The 15,592-nt window shown below is 47.6% G+C and overlaps 1 pseudogene; it reads left to right on the forward strand.

Moving 5' to 3' along the window:
• Nucleotides 1-15,592, forward strand: part of LOC141164058 (DNA-directed RNA polymerase III subunit RPC2-like) — a 104,940-nt pseudogene that overhangs the window by 26,631 nt on the left and 62,717 nt on the right.

Below are 15,592 nucleotides of genomic sequence, written 5' to 3' on the forward strand. Positions count from 1 at the left end.
TCTTCACTGTCCTTTTAAAGGAATAGAGGAATCCAAGTTATCTGTAAACAGAAAGATGGTGAGGGAATATTTAGCTAACATAAATGAGTTCAAGTCTCCAGGTCCAGATGAATTACACCCCAGAGTACTGAAGGAGATCGTAGAAGAAATTTTAAAACCACTCTCCATAATCTTTGAAAATTCTTGGAGAACAGGAGAAGTCCCAGAAGACTGGAGAAGAGCAAATGTTGTTCCTATCTTCAAAAAGGGGAAGAAGGTGGACCCAGGGAACTATAGGCCGGTGAGTCTGACTTCTATACCAGGAAAGATCTTTGAACAAATTATTAAACAACATGTATGTAAGTACATGGATAAGAATGAAGTGATTAACCAGAGTCAGCATGGGTTTGTAACTAACAAGTCATGTCAGACTAACTTAATTTCCTTCTATGACAGAATCACTGACTGGGTGGATCAGGGAAATGCTGTAGATATAGTATATCTTGACTTCAGCAAAGCATTTGACAAAGTATCTCACACCATCCTTATTGAAAAAATGACCAAGTATGCAATGGACCAGGCAACTGTTAGGTGGATTCATAACTGGCTTAGTGATCGGACTCAAAGGGTGGTTGTAAATGGCTTCACATCCAGCTGGATGAATGTCTCAAGTGGGGTACCACAGGGCTCCGTCCTGGGACCTGTATTGTTCAACATCTTTATCAATGATTTAGATGAAGGAATTGAGGGTAAACTGATTAAATTTGCTGATGACACAAAGCTAGGAGGGATAGCTAATACTAGAGAAGAGAGAGAGAGGATTCAAAAAGACCTAAATAAACTGGAGCAGTGGGCAGCAACCAACAGAATGTTTTTTAACAGGGAAAAATGCAAAGTACTACATCTGGGCAATAAAAATGAAAAAAGCATATACAGAATGGGAGGAATAGAGCTAAGCAACAGTACATGTGAAAAAGACTTAGGTATACTAATAGATCATAGACTGAACATGAGTCAACAGTGTGATGCAGCAGCAAAAAAGGCAAATACAATTCTGGGATGTATTAACAGAAGCATACAGTCTAGATCACGTGAAGTCATTATCGGTCTTTACTCCTCTTTGGTCAGACCTCATCTGGAATACTGTGTACAGTTTTGTGCACCACATTTTAAAAAAGACATAGACAAACTGGAGCAAGTTCAGAGAAGAGCGACCAGAATGGTGACTGGTCTGCAAACCATGTCCTATGAGGAACGGTTGCAGGATTTGGGAATGTTTAGCTTGCAAAAAAGAAGACTGAGAGGAGACTTAATAGCTGTCTACAAATATGTCAAGGGCTGTCACATTGTAGAAGGATCATCTTTATTCTCATTTGCATAAGGAAAGACTAGAAGCAATGGGATGAAACTAAATGGGAGGAGACACAGATTAGATATTAGAAAAAACTTTTTGACAGTTAGGGTGATTAATGAGTGGAACAGGCTGCCACGAGAGGTGGTGAGTTCCCCTTCAATGGACGTCTTCAAACAGAGGCTGGACAGACATCTGTCTGAGATGATTTAGTGAATCCTGCTTTGAGCAGGGGGTTGGACCAGATGACCCAAGAGGTCCCCTCCAACTCTACCATACTATGATTCTATGATTCTATGTGGTAGCTCCGGTGGCAGCATGGCCATTGCAGGCTGTAACTTTACTGAAGAGATGTTTGTTTGAGAACATTAGGGAGCAAATAGCATCATGAAAACCAAGGAACACACCAGACAGGTCAGGGATAAAGTTGTGGAGAAGAGTAAACCAGGGTGATAATCTGTGTCATGACTTGAAAATTGCTGATCAGACACCTGCATCCAACATCTCTAAGCTAGAGCTAGTTTGGAAAGAAGAATGGGCAAAAATGTCACCTCTAAAAGTGCAAAGTGATAGAGACAGACCCCAAAAGACTTGAAGCAGTAAAAGGTGACCTACAATGTCACTGAGTACAAATGCGCGTCACATTTTTCAGATTTTTATGTATCACTCCCTGTACACTTCACAAATACTTGATACCTTGTGTGGGTATATCACATAAAATCCTAATTTCAGTCTCAGAATTATCCACCTCATCATGACAAGAGTCTTTAGTACTAAGTAGAGTAGAGCCTCAGTCTCTGGCTGTTATGACCTGCTGCAAATATGATGTATTGGGAGTACAGATGATGGCAGTGATGGGGTCAGCACCTGTGTCACTAACTCTGGTTATAAGCTACTGTAGGAGATTGTCCTGAAAAGCAGAAAACACAGAGGGAGGAGACAGGGACTGACCCATCACTGCCATCATCTGTACTTCAAATGAGTTCTGATATCAACACAGCTAAAGGAAGGAAAATATTCTGGGGAAAAGCAGGGGTTTGGAAGCCACTTAAAAATATTGAATGCAAGTGACTTTCAAACCCCATGCTTTTCCCCAGTCTGTTTCCCTGCCTTCAGCTGAATCGATATCAGAACATATTCATTTGGAGTACAGATGATGGCTGTGATGGGTCAGCTCCTGTTTCCTCCTCTGAATGTTCTGCTTATGAGAACAATTTCCTGCAGCAGCTTATGCCCAGAGTTAGGCTGTGTGCCCACTATGCGTCTTTCAAGCGCTTATGCTGAGGAATTTCCGCAGCGTAAACGCTTCAAAAACACTTGGTAATCCGCCCCCCATGGTCCTCAATGACAAGCCGCACTGTCAATGCCCATGCTGCGGATTTTTCCGCAGTGTTTATGCTGCGCTCAAAAATCTGCAGCATGTCCATTAATTTTGCGGACACGCAGCGTAATCGCCGCCATTGACTTGCATTGAGACGCATATAATCCGTGTCAGTACATTTGTACACACGGATTATATGCGTTTCAATGTGCGGATGGTACCCAAGTCTGGAGGAGAGGAGACTCTCATCCAGACCTGGGTACCATAGAAACTGTAAAAAAAAGAATTTTTAATAAAAAATATAGTTTATACTTGCCTTCCGATGTCCTCCCGGTGTTATCTCTGCCGCGTCCGGTCTCTTGCAATGCTCGCGCTGTTGTGAAGGACCTGCCATGACGTCATTGAGTCATGTGACCTGACACATGACTCAATGACGTCACCGCAGGTCCTTCACAACAGCGCAAGCCGCCCAAGAGACCGGACGTGGCAGAGATAACACCGGGAGGACATCGGAAGGTAAGTATAAACTTTATTTTTTTATTTTTTACCATGGATTTATATAGTGTGAACAAGTTGTCAAGCACTTTTCCAAGTGATGCTAAAATCGCCTGGAAAAGCGCTTGATAACCCACATGCAGAAATGCATGGAAAGACGCTTGACAAACGCTTCTACCTGGCGGGAAAAACACATGTAAAATTCGCATGCGTTTTTCCTGCCAGGGAGAAGCGTAAAAAATATGCAGCATTTCGGCATCGTGGGCACATAGCCTTATTGACATAGTTGCTGAGCTGACCCATCACTGCCATCATCTGTACTCCAAATGAGAATGTTCTGATATCAATACAGCTGAAGGCAGGAAAATAGAGTGAGGGGTTGGAAGCCACTTACAGGCATTTTGTTTACAGGAATGAAGACAAATCTGCTAATAAAGTGATTTGCTAAGTTTCATAACTTTCCATGCTGGACAAAATGATAGAAAATAAAAGTTTAGGTACTCTTAGTCTTTACGCTTGTGCAGAATTTCCAAGGCTTTTATTAGCCTGTGCTTGCTTTGAGTTTTGAACATTTACCCAAAGAAATGTTGAATATGATTTTAATGATGTCTTTTCTTTGTCTTCAGGGACGATTGGTTACAACCAGAGGAACAGGATTGATACGTTGATGTACTTGCTGGCATATCCACAGAGGCCAATGGTGAAAACAAAGACTATTGAACTTATAGATTTCGAAAAGCTTCCAGCTGGACAGAACGCCACCGTGGCCGTGATGAGTTACAGTGGTTATGACATTGAAGACGCCCTTGTGTTAAATAAAGCCTCGTTAGATAGAGGTAAGTGAGGTTCAGGCGGGTACCAATACCTGTGTGTACAGTGAAGGGATCTTCTGAGAACCAGCCAGCAAGTCTAGGATTTGTATACTCACAGGCAGAAGTACAGGGGCTTTTTTTGTTCAAAGGAATTAGCTCAGACTCTCTGGACCTAGTGGTCAGTGATGAATATTGGGGCTTGCATCAATCCAATATTTATTGGAGATATATTTTCGGCGTCGTAGTGAAGAGACGAACATAACGTATTCACTCACATCACCGTAGGACCATTCTAACCCCTCCAACTTCATATCGGACCAATGGATGATGCTACCCATGCCATGTTTCATCTTTATAGACAGGTAAAATCGCATCATGATGACATTATCTCCCGCCTGGGACCTTCAGGGGTGAGGATATCCTGAAAGTTAGGGATCTCATAAAATTCTAACAGACCTAGCACATCCCACAACCAATCCCACATGAGCTCACCAAGGGAAGGTATGAGGGCTTAACCGTGAGCTAATAAAAATCAGAGTTTATGTGTCTGTCATTGTTAATTTCTGGAAGACATAGTTCGCTGTGAGAGTGTTACATTTTCCTAATTGGAGCTCTTCCTTACATAAAGATGAGAGCTATTCCTGCAACATCAGGTTTAGTAATTCTTTCATTTTCCTTTTTATTTTACGTACCGTATTTTTCGGATTGTGAGACGCACCCCAAATTTTGGGTTGGAAAATAAAAAAAAAAAATTTTTTATAAGATGAGGGTCCGTCTTATAGTCTGAATAGGTACGGTATCTTACCTGGGGGGCGATGGAGCCCCACAGGAGGCAGGGTCCTTAAGGAAGTCGGGAGAAGTGGAGGAATGCTGAGGACCCTGGGTGCGAGAAGGCGGGTGCTCCAGCAGTGGGGAGTTGCGGTGGTGGTGGAGCAGGATCGCAGGGCCCTCCGTTCCCTCCCTCCCTCAGGAACCCAGCGGCAGCAGCAGAAGAAGTGAGATGCTGCGGTGCCGGTGTCTGTCTGTTGGCGGTGAGGCAGAGCGGCGTGTGCTGCTTTCCGGTGGCCCCGGCCATCTTCCTGAAGCCGTGATCTACAGGAAAATGGCCGCCCAAGCTACCAGTCTTTGTTTTGGACAGAAAAGTTGCATCTGCGCAATTTATTGCTGCTGGATCCGTTTCTAACGATTACTGAACATGTGAACTCAGCCTTAGGGCTCATTCGGATGTCCGTGCTAATCGGTCCAAACACAGACCGCAGTGCACGGACCGGCCGCCGTTCTCCTGACCTGAGGGTGTGACAGCCTCAGACATATATGAAGCTGTCACGCTCTGTTGAGGAGATCAGAATGACTTGCACGGACGTCTTGCTGGTCAGCTTTTGTTTCCTTGTTGCACACGTGCTACCCTCCCCTCTTTTGGATGCCTACATTCGGCTTACCCCGCTCTTCCTACTCTTCTGTACATATATGATGAGCATTCGTGTGATCCCCGCTGCCGGCGTCTATTCATTCCCACCTTCTGTTTGCAAACCAAATTCCGTCCTTTTCTTTCTTTTCTCTCGGGCTAATTGGACTGAGATTTAAGGGGGGTGGTCATTAGCGAGAAATAAATGAGTCTCTGCAGTCAGAAGGACTTGGATCACCTTTCCTTCCATGCACGCCGCACACGCCAGTATTTTCATCCCGCTAATAGACAAGATGGCCAGCAACGGTTGCTAGGCTCCTATGAAATGATTCCCAGACATTTATCTCTGACATTAACATCTGCTTTTGCTTCTTTTGCGCCCATGTCGGTACAAGTGGAACTAAATAGGAATTCCATTTTTTTTTCTGTAAAATGGAATCTATAAGAAAAAAAAAAAGTTTGTGCCACTTTCACGGTCGTCATTCGGTAGCGCGCTCCCTCTGCAGAAGTGGCCTAATATTAAGCCTGGATTGCAAACCCGGGGTGCCCCGATGCCCATTACTGAGCGCACCATTAAGCAGAAGAGTGCAAGGAGGGATAAAAAGTCCTTTTATTTTGGTTCTGGGACTCCAAACTTTGCCTTATGAAACAATGGCACGAGGCGTCCGTCCAGCGAGTGATGTTAATTAGAGGTGCCATTCTTTTGTTAGGGGGTACTGAAGCTTGGTGTTGTGTGCATGTCATCTCTGAGGGTCTCTAACTGGCACATGCAGGCTATTAATGAGAATTTAATCAAGACCTTCCAATGGTGACCGGTGCGGAAGTTACATGCGGCATCACTGCTGATAGAGCGATGTACTAGTTATGGTTCTTTGGTGTCTTTTTGGCTCCACAGCGACAGTCATGGCTAAGTTGCAGTTATCATATCATCTATATACAGCAGAGAACACAGAATCCACCATGCACAATTGATGTCACATCTCACCTCCTCCGGTACAATGACTGATAACACCTCTATATACAGTAGATAACAGAGGATCCACAATTCACAATAGATGATGTCACAGCTCACCTCCTCCTCCTGTACAATGACTGATAACACGGGATCCACCATTCACAATAGGTGATGTCACAGCTCACCTCCTCATGTACAATGACTGATAACACCTCTATATGCAGTAGAGAACAACGGATCCACCATTCACAATAGGTGATGTCACAGCTCACCTCCTCCTCTTGTACAATGACTGATAACACCTCTTTATACAATAGATAACACGGGATCAACCATTCACAATAGGTGATGTCACAGCTCACCTCCTCCTCCTGTACAATGACTGATAACACCTCTATATACAGTAGATAACACGGAATCCACCATTCACAATAGGTGATATCACAGCTCACCTCCTCGTCTTGTGCAATGACTAATAACACCTCTATATACAGTAGATAACACGGGATCCACCATTCACAATAGGTGATGTCACTGCTCACTTCCTCCTCCTGTACAATCATTGATAACACCTCTATATACAGTAGATAACACGGGATCCACCATTCACAATAGGTGATATCACAGCTCACCTCCTCATCTTGTACAATGACTAGTGTTGAGCGATACCTTCCGATATCGGGAAATATCGGATCGGATTGGATCGGACCGATACCGAAAAAGTATCGGATATCGCCGATTCCGATACCGGAAACCAATGCAAGTCAATGGGACAGAAATATCGGAATGAAAATAAACCCTTTCTTTCCTTGTAGGTTAATTCTACATGAAGGAAAACAACTAAGAATAATGTAGAATGTATTGGGGGAGGTGGGGGAAACAATAAAGGCATAGAGGTTTAGCCCAATCAAATGGAATAGCAGGAATTCATATTTTTTTTAAGACGTTCTGAGTTACGGAAATATTGACTATGTTAAGTATTTTTAGATTTTGTCAGATATTTATGTTTCACTACTTCCATGCTCTTCACCTTCTTTTTTACTTCTCCCACACTTTCTCCTTCATCATCCTCAGCATCTTTTTCATCCTCTTCTTCTTCACCTTCTTCATCTTCTTCTTCTTCATCTTCTTCTTCTTCATCATATTCTTATTTGTGGCAGGCATTCCTGTAGTTGTTATCTATAAAAGGTTGGACATTACACCTTTCGTTCTGCCCGTCACAAAAGATTTACAACAGGATTTGTCCGCTTTCAGTTTGGCCTGCAGCAGCAGGTCTTTTCCAGGGGCACCACGAGGAGGAACGGACTCACCCCCATACACTGCTTAGTCATCTTCTGCTTATAATTTAGATATTATCTTTTGCTCTGATTTTTAGTCTTATGCTTAATGTTTTTCCGCTTTTTGTTCTGCAGCTTCTTGTATTTCTGCTTCTTGGTTTTCTGTCTCTTGTTCTTCTGCATCTTGGTGCTTGTCTTCTCTTCTTTGTCCTCTTGGTCAACTTCTTCAGGGTCATCTTCTTGGTCTTCTTCGGGGTGGTCTTCAGGGTCGTCGTCTTCGGGGGTCCTTGTCTTCGGGGTCCTCGTCTTCTTCGGGTTGGTCTTCTGGGTCCTCGTCTTCGGGGTCCTCGTCTTCTTCGGGGTGGTCTTCAGGGTCCTCGTCTTCTTCAGGGTGGTCTTCAGGGTCCTCGTCTTCTTCGGGGTGGTCTTCAGGGTCCTCGTCTTCAGGGTCGCCGTCTTCGGGGTCCTCGTCTTCTTAGGGTTGGTCTTCAGGGTCCTCGTCTTCAGGGTCCTCGTCAGGGAGATCTAGAGTGATTACCAAGAACCATTTCAAAAAGCTTGAACTTGGAAATGTAGCAGAAGGTACAAGAAAGCTGAGGAACTACCGAGGACCAGCTGACGGTATTGGAACCCGGATGGGTAGCAGAAGGTACAAGAGCCAATGGAACTGCCGAAGACCAGCTGACGGTACTGGAACTCGGTTACTAAGCAGGAGGTACCTGTGCCAGAAAGCACTACCAAGGACCAGCAGACATTGGTGGAACTTGGATACCGAGAAGGAGGCACCTAATCCAAAGGCACTGCCGAGAACCAGCTGACGGTACTGGAACCCGGATGGGTAGCAGAAGGTACCTGTCACGGGTGTGTTACCACGAAGATCGTCACGAGTACACAGCCTGACTTCTCGCAGCTGACTTGTTGGTGCTTTGTGTTTCTCGGCAGTGAGGGAGTTAATTCTCTCTCTCTCTCAGGGCTAGATGAGGTCCAGCCTCGCCCAGCTGCAATCAATACTTCTGTAGTGAGACTCCTTCATATACCTGCTGGTCTGTCTGGGAGGTGTCGGTGAAAGCATTTCATTCAGACTGACAGAGCGGATCGTGGTGTTTGCAGTTGCTGAGATAAGTGTACTTGGAAGTGTTTTTTCCCTTTCCTCGCTTTATCATTTATCTCCTTTCCCTTTGGTTTTCCCTCTGTTGTAGTTGAGAAGTTGTTTGTATGCAAGGTGGTTTTGGTTTTTCCCTTGTACTGTCTCGTTCGTCTAAATACTGTGTTTGGGCATATTATTTCTTGTTCCCTTTGGTTGTGATCGGGGTCCTTCTCAGGACTAGATTACTGAGGTGCAGGGATCTTCAGGAGGTAGGGGTTACGCTGGCGGCCTGGACCTCTGTACCTTTAACAGTACCTCCAGGTTGAGGGATTAGTCAGGGCCCCAGCTTAGGGTCAGCTTAGGCCCCCTACCTCCAGTATACAGAGACAGCGTGACATTTTCACCGACCCACTTAGTTTTTCTCCAGCTACTATGGATCCAGTAGCCGGTCTAGCTCGGCAATTGCAGAGTTTGTCCATGGAGCTGGCGGACGTTAGGTCCAAGGTTTGGCATCCTCAGGAGCAAGCCGGACCAGAACCTAAAGTAGCTCTCCCTGATAGGTTCACTGGGGGGCGGGACAAGTTTTTTGTTTTCCGGGAGGCATGTAAATTGTACTTTCGGCTGCGGCCTCGGTCATCGGGGAGTGAAGAACAAAGGGTGGGAATTGTCATCTCGCTCCTACAAGGGGACCCACAATCTTGGGCGTTCTCTCTTCCCCCGGGTTCCCCGGCTCTCCAGACAGTGGATAGGTTTTTCGCTGCCCTGGGACTCGTATATGATGACCCAGATCGGATCTCCCTTGCTGAGTCTAAGTTACGTAGGATCCAGCAGGGAGATCGTCCGGCGGAGGAATTCTGTTCGGAGTTCCGTAGGTGGGCCACGGACACCCAGTGGAATGACCCGGCTCTTAGGAGCCAGTTTTGTCATGGTTTATCCGACAAATTACAGGATGTGTTGGCACAGTATGACTCTCCCGTGTCTCTGGAAGCTGCTATGGCCCTCGCTATTCGCGTGGACAGACGGCTTCGGGAGAGGTGCGGGATAACTCTACCCCCTGTGATGACTCCACCTCCTACAAGGTCCCCTCATATGGTGGTTCCCCTGGTCAGTCCAGAGGAGCCTATGCAATTAGGAGGGACATCATTTCGGGGGAGGGGACCGGTGGTGCGCCATAAGGCAGGAAGGTGTTTCTTCTGCGGGAGAAAGGGACATTTTATTGGGGGGTGTCCATCCCGTCCCTTGCAGAGTGAAGAGTCGTCGGAAAACTGTTGATCCCAGGTTGTGTGGTGGACGGCAATCTGGGAGTAGGTATTTCGTCCCTAGGTTCGTCTCAGTTTCTCGTACCGGCGGAGGTGGTGGTGGGTACGAGAACTGAGAAGATATCTGTTCTTCTGGATAGTGGGGCCGGGGCTAATCTGGTTGATGCTCGGTTTGCCCGGGTTCAAGGTATGCGGTTGAGTGAGTTGGCTAAACCCATCCCCATATTCTCGATCGATGCCAGGCCTCTCGGGCAGGGAAGTTTTTTGCAAGTTGTGCATGACGTAAAACTTCAAGTGGGGGCAATACATAAAGAACTGTTGTCTTGCTACGTGTTGGAGGGTCTTCCCACTCCTATTGTGTTGGGCCTTCCTTGGTTAGCTAAGCATAACCCGGTTATTAATTGGCAAACCAGGGAGATAAGCCAATGGAGTAAATTCTGTAATAAAAACTGCATGAACACGGTCATTGGTGCGGTTACTCCTTGGGTCTTACCTCCATTTCTGGCGGACTTTGAGGATGTATTCTCGGAGAAAGGGTGTCAGGAACTACCTCCTCATCGCGTGTATGACTGTTCTGTAAAACTGCTCCCAGAGGCCAAGTTACCTAAAGCTAGGTTGTATAACCTTTCTGGTCCTGAGAGGCAGGCCATGAAGGATTATATCTCAGAAAGTCTGGCTAAGGGGCATATTAGACCTTCATCTTCACCGGTGGCTGCGGGGTTCTTCTTTGTTAAGAAGAAAGATGGAGGCCTACGCCCTTGCCTGGATTTCCGTGAACTTAATCGGATTACGGTCCGAGATTCGTATCCGCTCCCACTTATTCCCGATCTCTTTAATCAGATCGTGGGTGCCAAATGGTTTTCTAAGTTGGATCTCAGGGGGGCGTACAATCTGATTAGGATGAAGGAGGGGGATGAGTGGAAGACGGCGTTTAACACTCCGGAGGGGCATTATGAGAACCTTGTCATGCCATTCGGTCTGACTAATGCCCCGGCGGTGTTCCAACACTTTGTTAATGACATTTTTCGCCGCTTGGTGGGACAGTTTGTTGTCATATATCTGGATGATATCCTAATTTACTCGCCAGATCTGGTGTCTCATCAGGAGCACGTTAGGCAGGTGTTACAGATCTTGCGGGATAATAAACTGTATGCCAAGTGGGAAAAGTGTGTGTTCGCCGTACAGGAACTCCAGTTTTTAGGCTTCCTGGTTTCAGCGTCCGGTTTTCGTATGGACCCTGGGAAAGTGCGGGCAGTTCTTGAGTGGGATCGGCCAGAGAATCTTAAGGCACTACAACGTTTCCTGGGGTTTGCTAATTATTACCGGAAGTTCATTCGTAATTTCTCGTCCATGGTTAAGCCTCTCACTGACATGACTAAAAAGGGGACGGATTTTTCTAGATGGTCTGACAAGGCTTGTCAAGCATTCTCCTCTTTGAAAAAATGCTTTGCCTCGGCGCCCATACTCATTCAACCTGATGCGTCTCAGCCATTCATTGTAGAGGTAGACGCTTCCGAGGTAGGGGTGGGAGCAGTATTGTCACAAGGTTCGTCCCCTGGTAAGTGGCATCCGTGCGCCTTTTTCTCTAAAAAATTGTCGTCCGCTGAGAGGAATTACGATGTCGGCAATAGGGAACTCTTGGCCATTAAGTTAGCTTTTGAGGAGTGGCGCCATTTTCTGGAGGGGGCAGTTCATCCGGTCACCGTCATCACCGATCACAAGAACCTGCTATATCTGGAGTCCGCGAAACGTCTGAATCCCAGACAAGCTAGGTGGTCATTGTTTTTTACCAGGTTTAATTTTGTCGTTACATATCGTCCTGGGTCAAAAAATGTAAAGGCGGATGCCTTATCTCGTAGTTTCCCGGGGGCCGGGAATACGGACGACCCGATTCCTATCCTTCAGGAGGGGGTGGTGGTTTCGGCAGTATGCTCTGAGCTGGAGGAGGAGGTATTGGAGGCTCAGGGGGACGCCCCTGTTGGACCTCCAGGGAGATTGTTTGTTCCAGATCAGTTGCGACAAAAGGTGATCGAGGCACACCATAACTCAGTTTTTGCAGGACACCCGGGGAGTAAAGCAACTGTGGATCTCCTCTCGCGTCGGTTTTGGTGGCCTAATTTACATAAGGAGGTGGTAACTTTTGTCGCGTCCTGTGGGGTTTGTGCGCGCTCTAAGACCTCACATACCCGTCCGTCTGGGGCCCTCTTACCTTTGAAGATCCCGGAGCGTCCTTGGACTCATCTGTCTATGGACTTTATTACGGACCTCCCTCCGTCTTCGGGTAAAACGGTCATACTCGTTGTAGTGGACAGGTTCAGCAAGATGGCACATTTTATCGCTCTTCCGGCTCTCCCTAATGCTAAAACTCTTGCGCAGGTGTTCATTGGGGAGATTGTGAGGCTTCACGGGGTACCCTCCGAGGTGGTGTCTGATCGGGGGTCTCAGTTTGTGTCTAAGTTCTGGAAGGCGTTTTGTGCACGGCGGGGGATGCAGTTGTCATTCTCATCGGCTTTTCATCCTCAGACCAATGGTCAGACGGAACGTATGAACCAGAGCTTGGAGACATATCTCCGGTGTTTTGTGTCAGAGAACCAGGAGGACTGGGCTTCTTTCTTACCTCTGGCAGAGTTTGCTCTTAATAATAGGCGGAGCGAGTCCACTGGTAAGTCCCCGTTTTTTGGGGCATATGGTTTTCACCCCCAGTTTTGTACTTTCAGTGGGGGGGGCTCTTCGGGGGTTCCTGAGGAGGAACGATTTTCCTCATCACTCGCTTCAGTATGGAGAGGGGTGCTGAAGAATCTGAATACTATGGGGAACCGATACAAACGTATGGCTGATAGGAGGAGAGTGTCTGGTCCGGACCTAAGTGTGAACGATCGGGTATGGTTGTCTACCAGGAATATAAAACTTAAGGTTCCCTCCTGGAAACTGGGTCCCAGGTTCATCGGGCCGTACAGAATCAGTTCTATTATTAATCCGGTGGCATTCCGTCTTGACCTCCCCCCTACGTTTAAAATTCACAACGTGTTTCACAGATCATTGCTTAAGAGGTATGTGGCGCCGGTGGTACCGTCACTTTTACCTCCCCCTCCAGTGGTTGTCAATGGTAACTTGGAGTTCCAGGTATCGAGGGTCATTGATTCACGCTTTAATCGCCGGTCCCTTCAGTACTTGGTTCATTGGAAGGGGTATGGTCCTGAGGAGAGGATGTGGGTTCCTGCGTCGGATATTAACGCAGACCGATTTGTTCGGGCCTTCCACACGACTCACCCGGATAAACCTGGCCCTGAGGGTCCGGAGGCCCCTCGTAGAAGGGGGGGTACTGTCACGGGTGTGTTACCACGAAGATCGTCACGAGTACACAGCCTGACTTCTCGCAGCTGACTTGTTGGTGCTTTGTGTTTCTCGGCAGTGAGGGAGTTAATTCTCTCTCTCTCTCAGGGCTAGATGAGGTCCAGCCTCGCCCAGCTGCAATCAATACTTCTGTAGTGAGACTCCTTCATATACCTGCTGGTCTGTCTGGGAGGTGTCGGTGAAAGCATTTCATTCAGACTGACAGAGCGGATCGTGGTGTTTGGAGTTGCTGAGATAAGTGTACTTGGAAGTGTTTTTTCCCTTTCCTCGCTTTATCATTTATCTCCTTTCCCTTTGGTTTTCCCTCTGTTGTAGTTGAGAAGTTGTTTGTATGCAAGGCGGTTTTGGTTTTTCCCTTGTACTGTCTCGTTCGTCTAAATACTGTGTTTGGGCATATTATTTCTTGTTCCCTTTGGTTGTGATCGGGGTCCTTCTCAGGACTAGATTACTGAGGTGCAGGGATCTTCAGGAGGTAGGGGTTACGCTGGCGGCCTGGACCTCTGTACCTTTAACAGTACCTCCAGGTTGAGGGATTAGTCAGGGCCCCAGCTTAGGGTCAGCTTAGGCCCCCTACCTCCAGTATACAGAGACAGCGTGACAGTACCCATGTAAAAAAAAGTTCAAGGCCGCGAGCCGGCCGCAGTTACCAAAACCCACAGTCCTACAGGGGGTGCTTGTCCTATTGGCACTATGGAACCAGCCTTCATTGCCAGATCCCGCAGCCCACATAGGAGTCACCTAAACTGCAGGCACCATAGAGTCGGCTAACCCGACCGCAACACGACAGGACAATGCATTGGAGGCAAAGTGACGTTGACACTACGCGGAAACAGCTGGCGTGCTGGAACCAGGCTGGGCAGGAGGGAGTACCCGTGCCAAAGTCACTGCCGAGAACCAGCTGACGGTACTGGAACCCGGATGGGTAGCAGAAGGTACAAGAGCCAATGGAACTGCCGAAGACCAGCTGACGGTGCTGGAACTCGGTTACTAAGCAGGAGGTACCTGTGCCAGAAAGCACTACCAAGGACCAGCAGACGTTGGTGGAACTTGGATACCGAGAAGGAGGCACCTAATCCAAAGGCACTGCCGAGAACCAGCTGACGGTACTGGAACTCGGATGGGTAGCAGAAGGTACCCATGTAAAAAAAAGTTCAAGGCCGCGAGCTGGCCGCAGTTACCAAAACCCACAGTCCTACAGGGGGTGCTTGTCCTATTGGCACTATGGAACCAGCCTTCATTGCCAGATCCCGCAGCCCACATAGGAGTCACCTAAACTGCAGGCACCATAGAGTCGGCTAACCCGACCGCAACACGACAGGAAAACGCATTGGAGGCAAAGTGACGTTGACACTACCCGGAAACAGCTGGCGTGCTGGAACCAGGCTGGGCAGGAGGGAGTACCCGTGCCAAAGTCACTGCCGAGAACCAGCTGACGGTACTGGAACCCGGATGGGTAGCAGAAGGTACAAGAGCCAATGGAACTGCCGAAGACCAGCTGACGGTACTGGAACTCGGTTACTAAGCAGGAGGTACCTGTGCCAGAAAGCACTACCAAGGACCAGCAGACGTTGGTGGAACTTGGATACCGAGAAGGAGGCACCTAATCCAAAGGCACTGCCGAGAACCAGCTGACGGTACTGGAACTCGGATGGGTAGCAGAAGGTACCCATGTAAAAAAAAGTTCAAGGCCGCGAGCCGGCCGCAGTTACCAAAACCCACAGTCCTACAGGGGGTGCTTGTCCTATTGGCACTATGGAACCAGCCTTCATTGCCAGATCCCGCAGCCCACATAGGAGTCACCTAAACTGCAGGCACCATAGAGTCGGCTAACCCGACCGCAACACGACAGGACAACGCATTGGAGGCAAAGTAACGTTGACACTACCCGGAAACAGCTGGCGTGCTGGAACCAGGCTGGGCAGGAGGGAGTACCCGTGCCAAAGTCACTGCCGAGAACCAGCTGACGGTACTGGAACCCGGATGGGTAGCAGAAGGTACAAGAGCCAATGGAACTGCCGAGAACCAGCTGGCGGTGCTGGAACCCAGGGTAAATACTAAAAACAGAGTGGAGCCAGAGGTGTAATTGGAGCAAGTTTTAAATCCGTAGTACAGTGGATGTGGACAAAGCAGGAGAATTTGCCGGACACACAGCTGGGGATCAGCTGACGTTACTGAACCCCAATAACAGTGGAGCAAGCGTTGACTGTGCAGACGGCACTTCTGAGCAGCAACTAGTGGTATTGGAGCCCAGGGTAAATACTAAAAACGAAGGAGCCAGAGGTGTATTTGGAGGAGGT

The sequence above is a fragment of the Phyllobates terribilis genome, unplaced genomic scaffold (genome assembly GCF_046119375.1).
Source record: "Phyllobates terribilis strain yellow unplaced genomic scaffold, ASM4611937v1 Scaffold_10__3_contigs__length_209671492, whole genome shotgun sequence".
Classification (NCBI taxonomy): Eukaryota; Metazoa; Chordata; class Amphibia; order Anura; family Dendrobatidae; genus Phyllobates; species Phyllobates terribilis.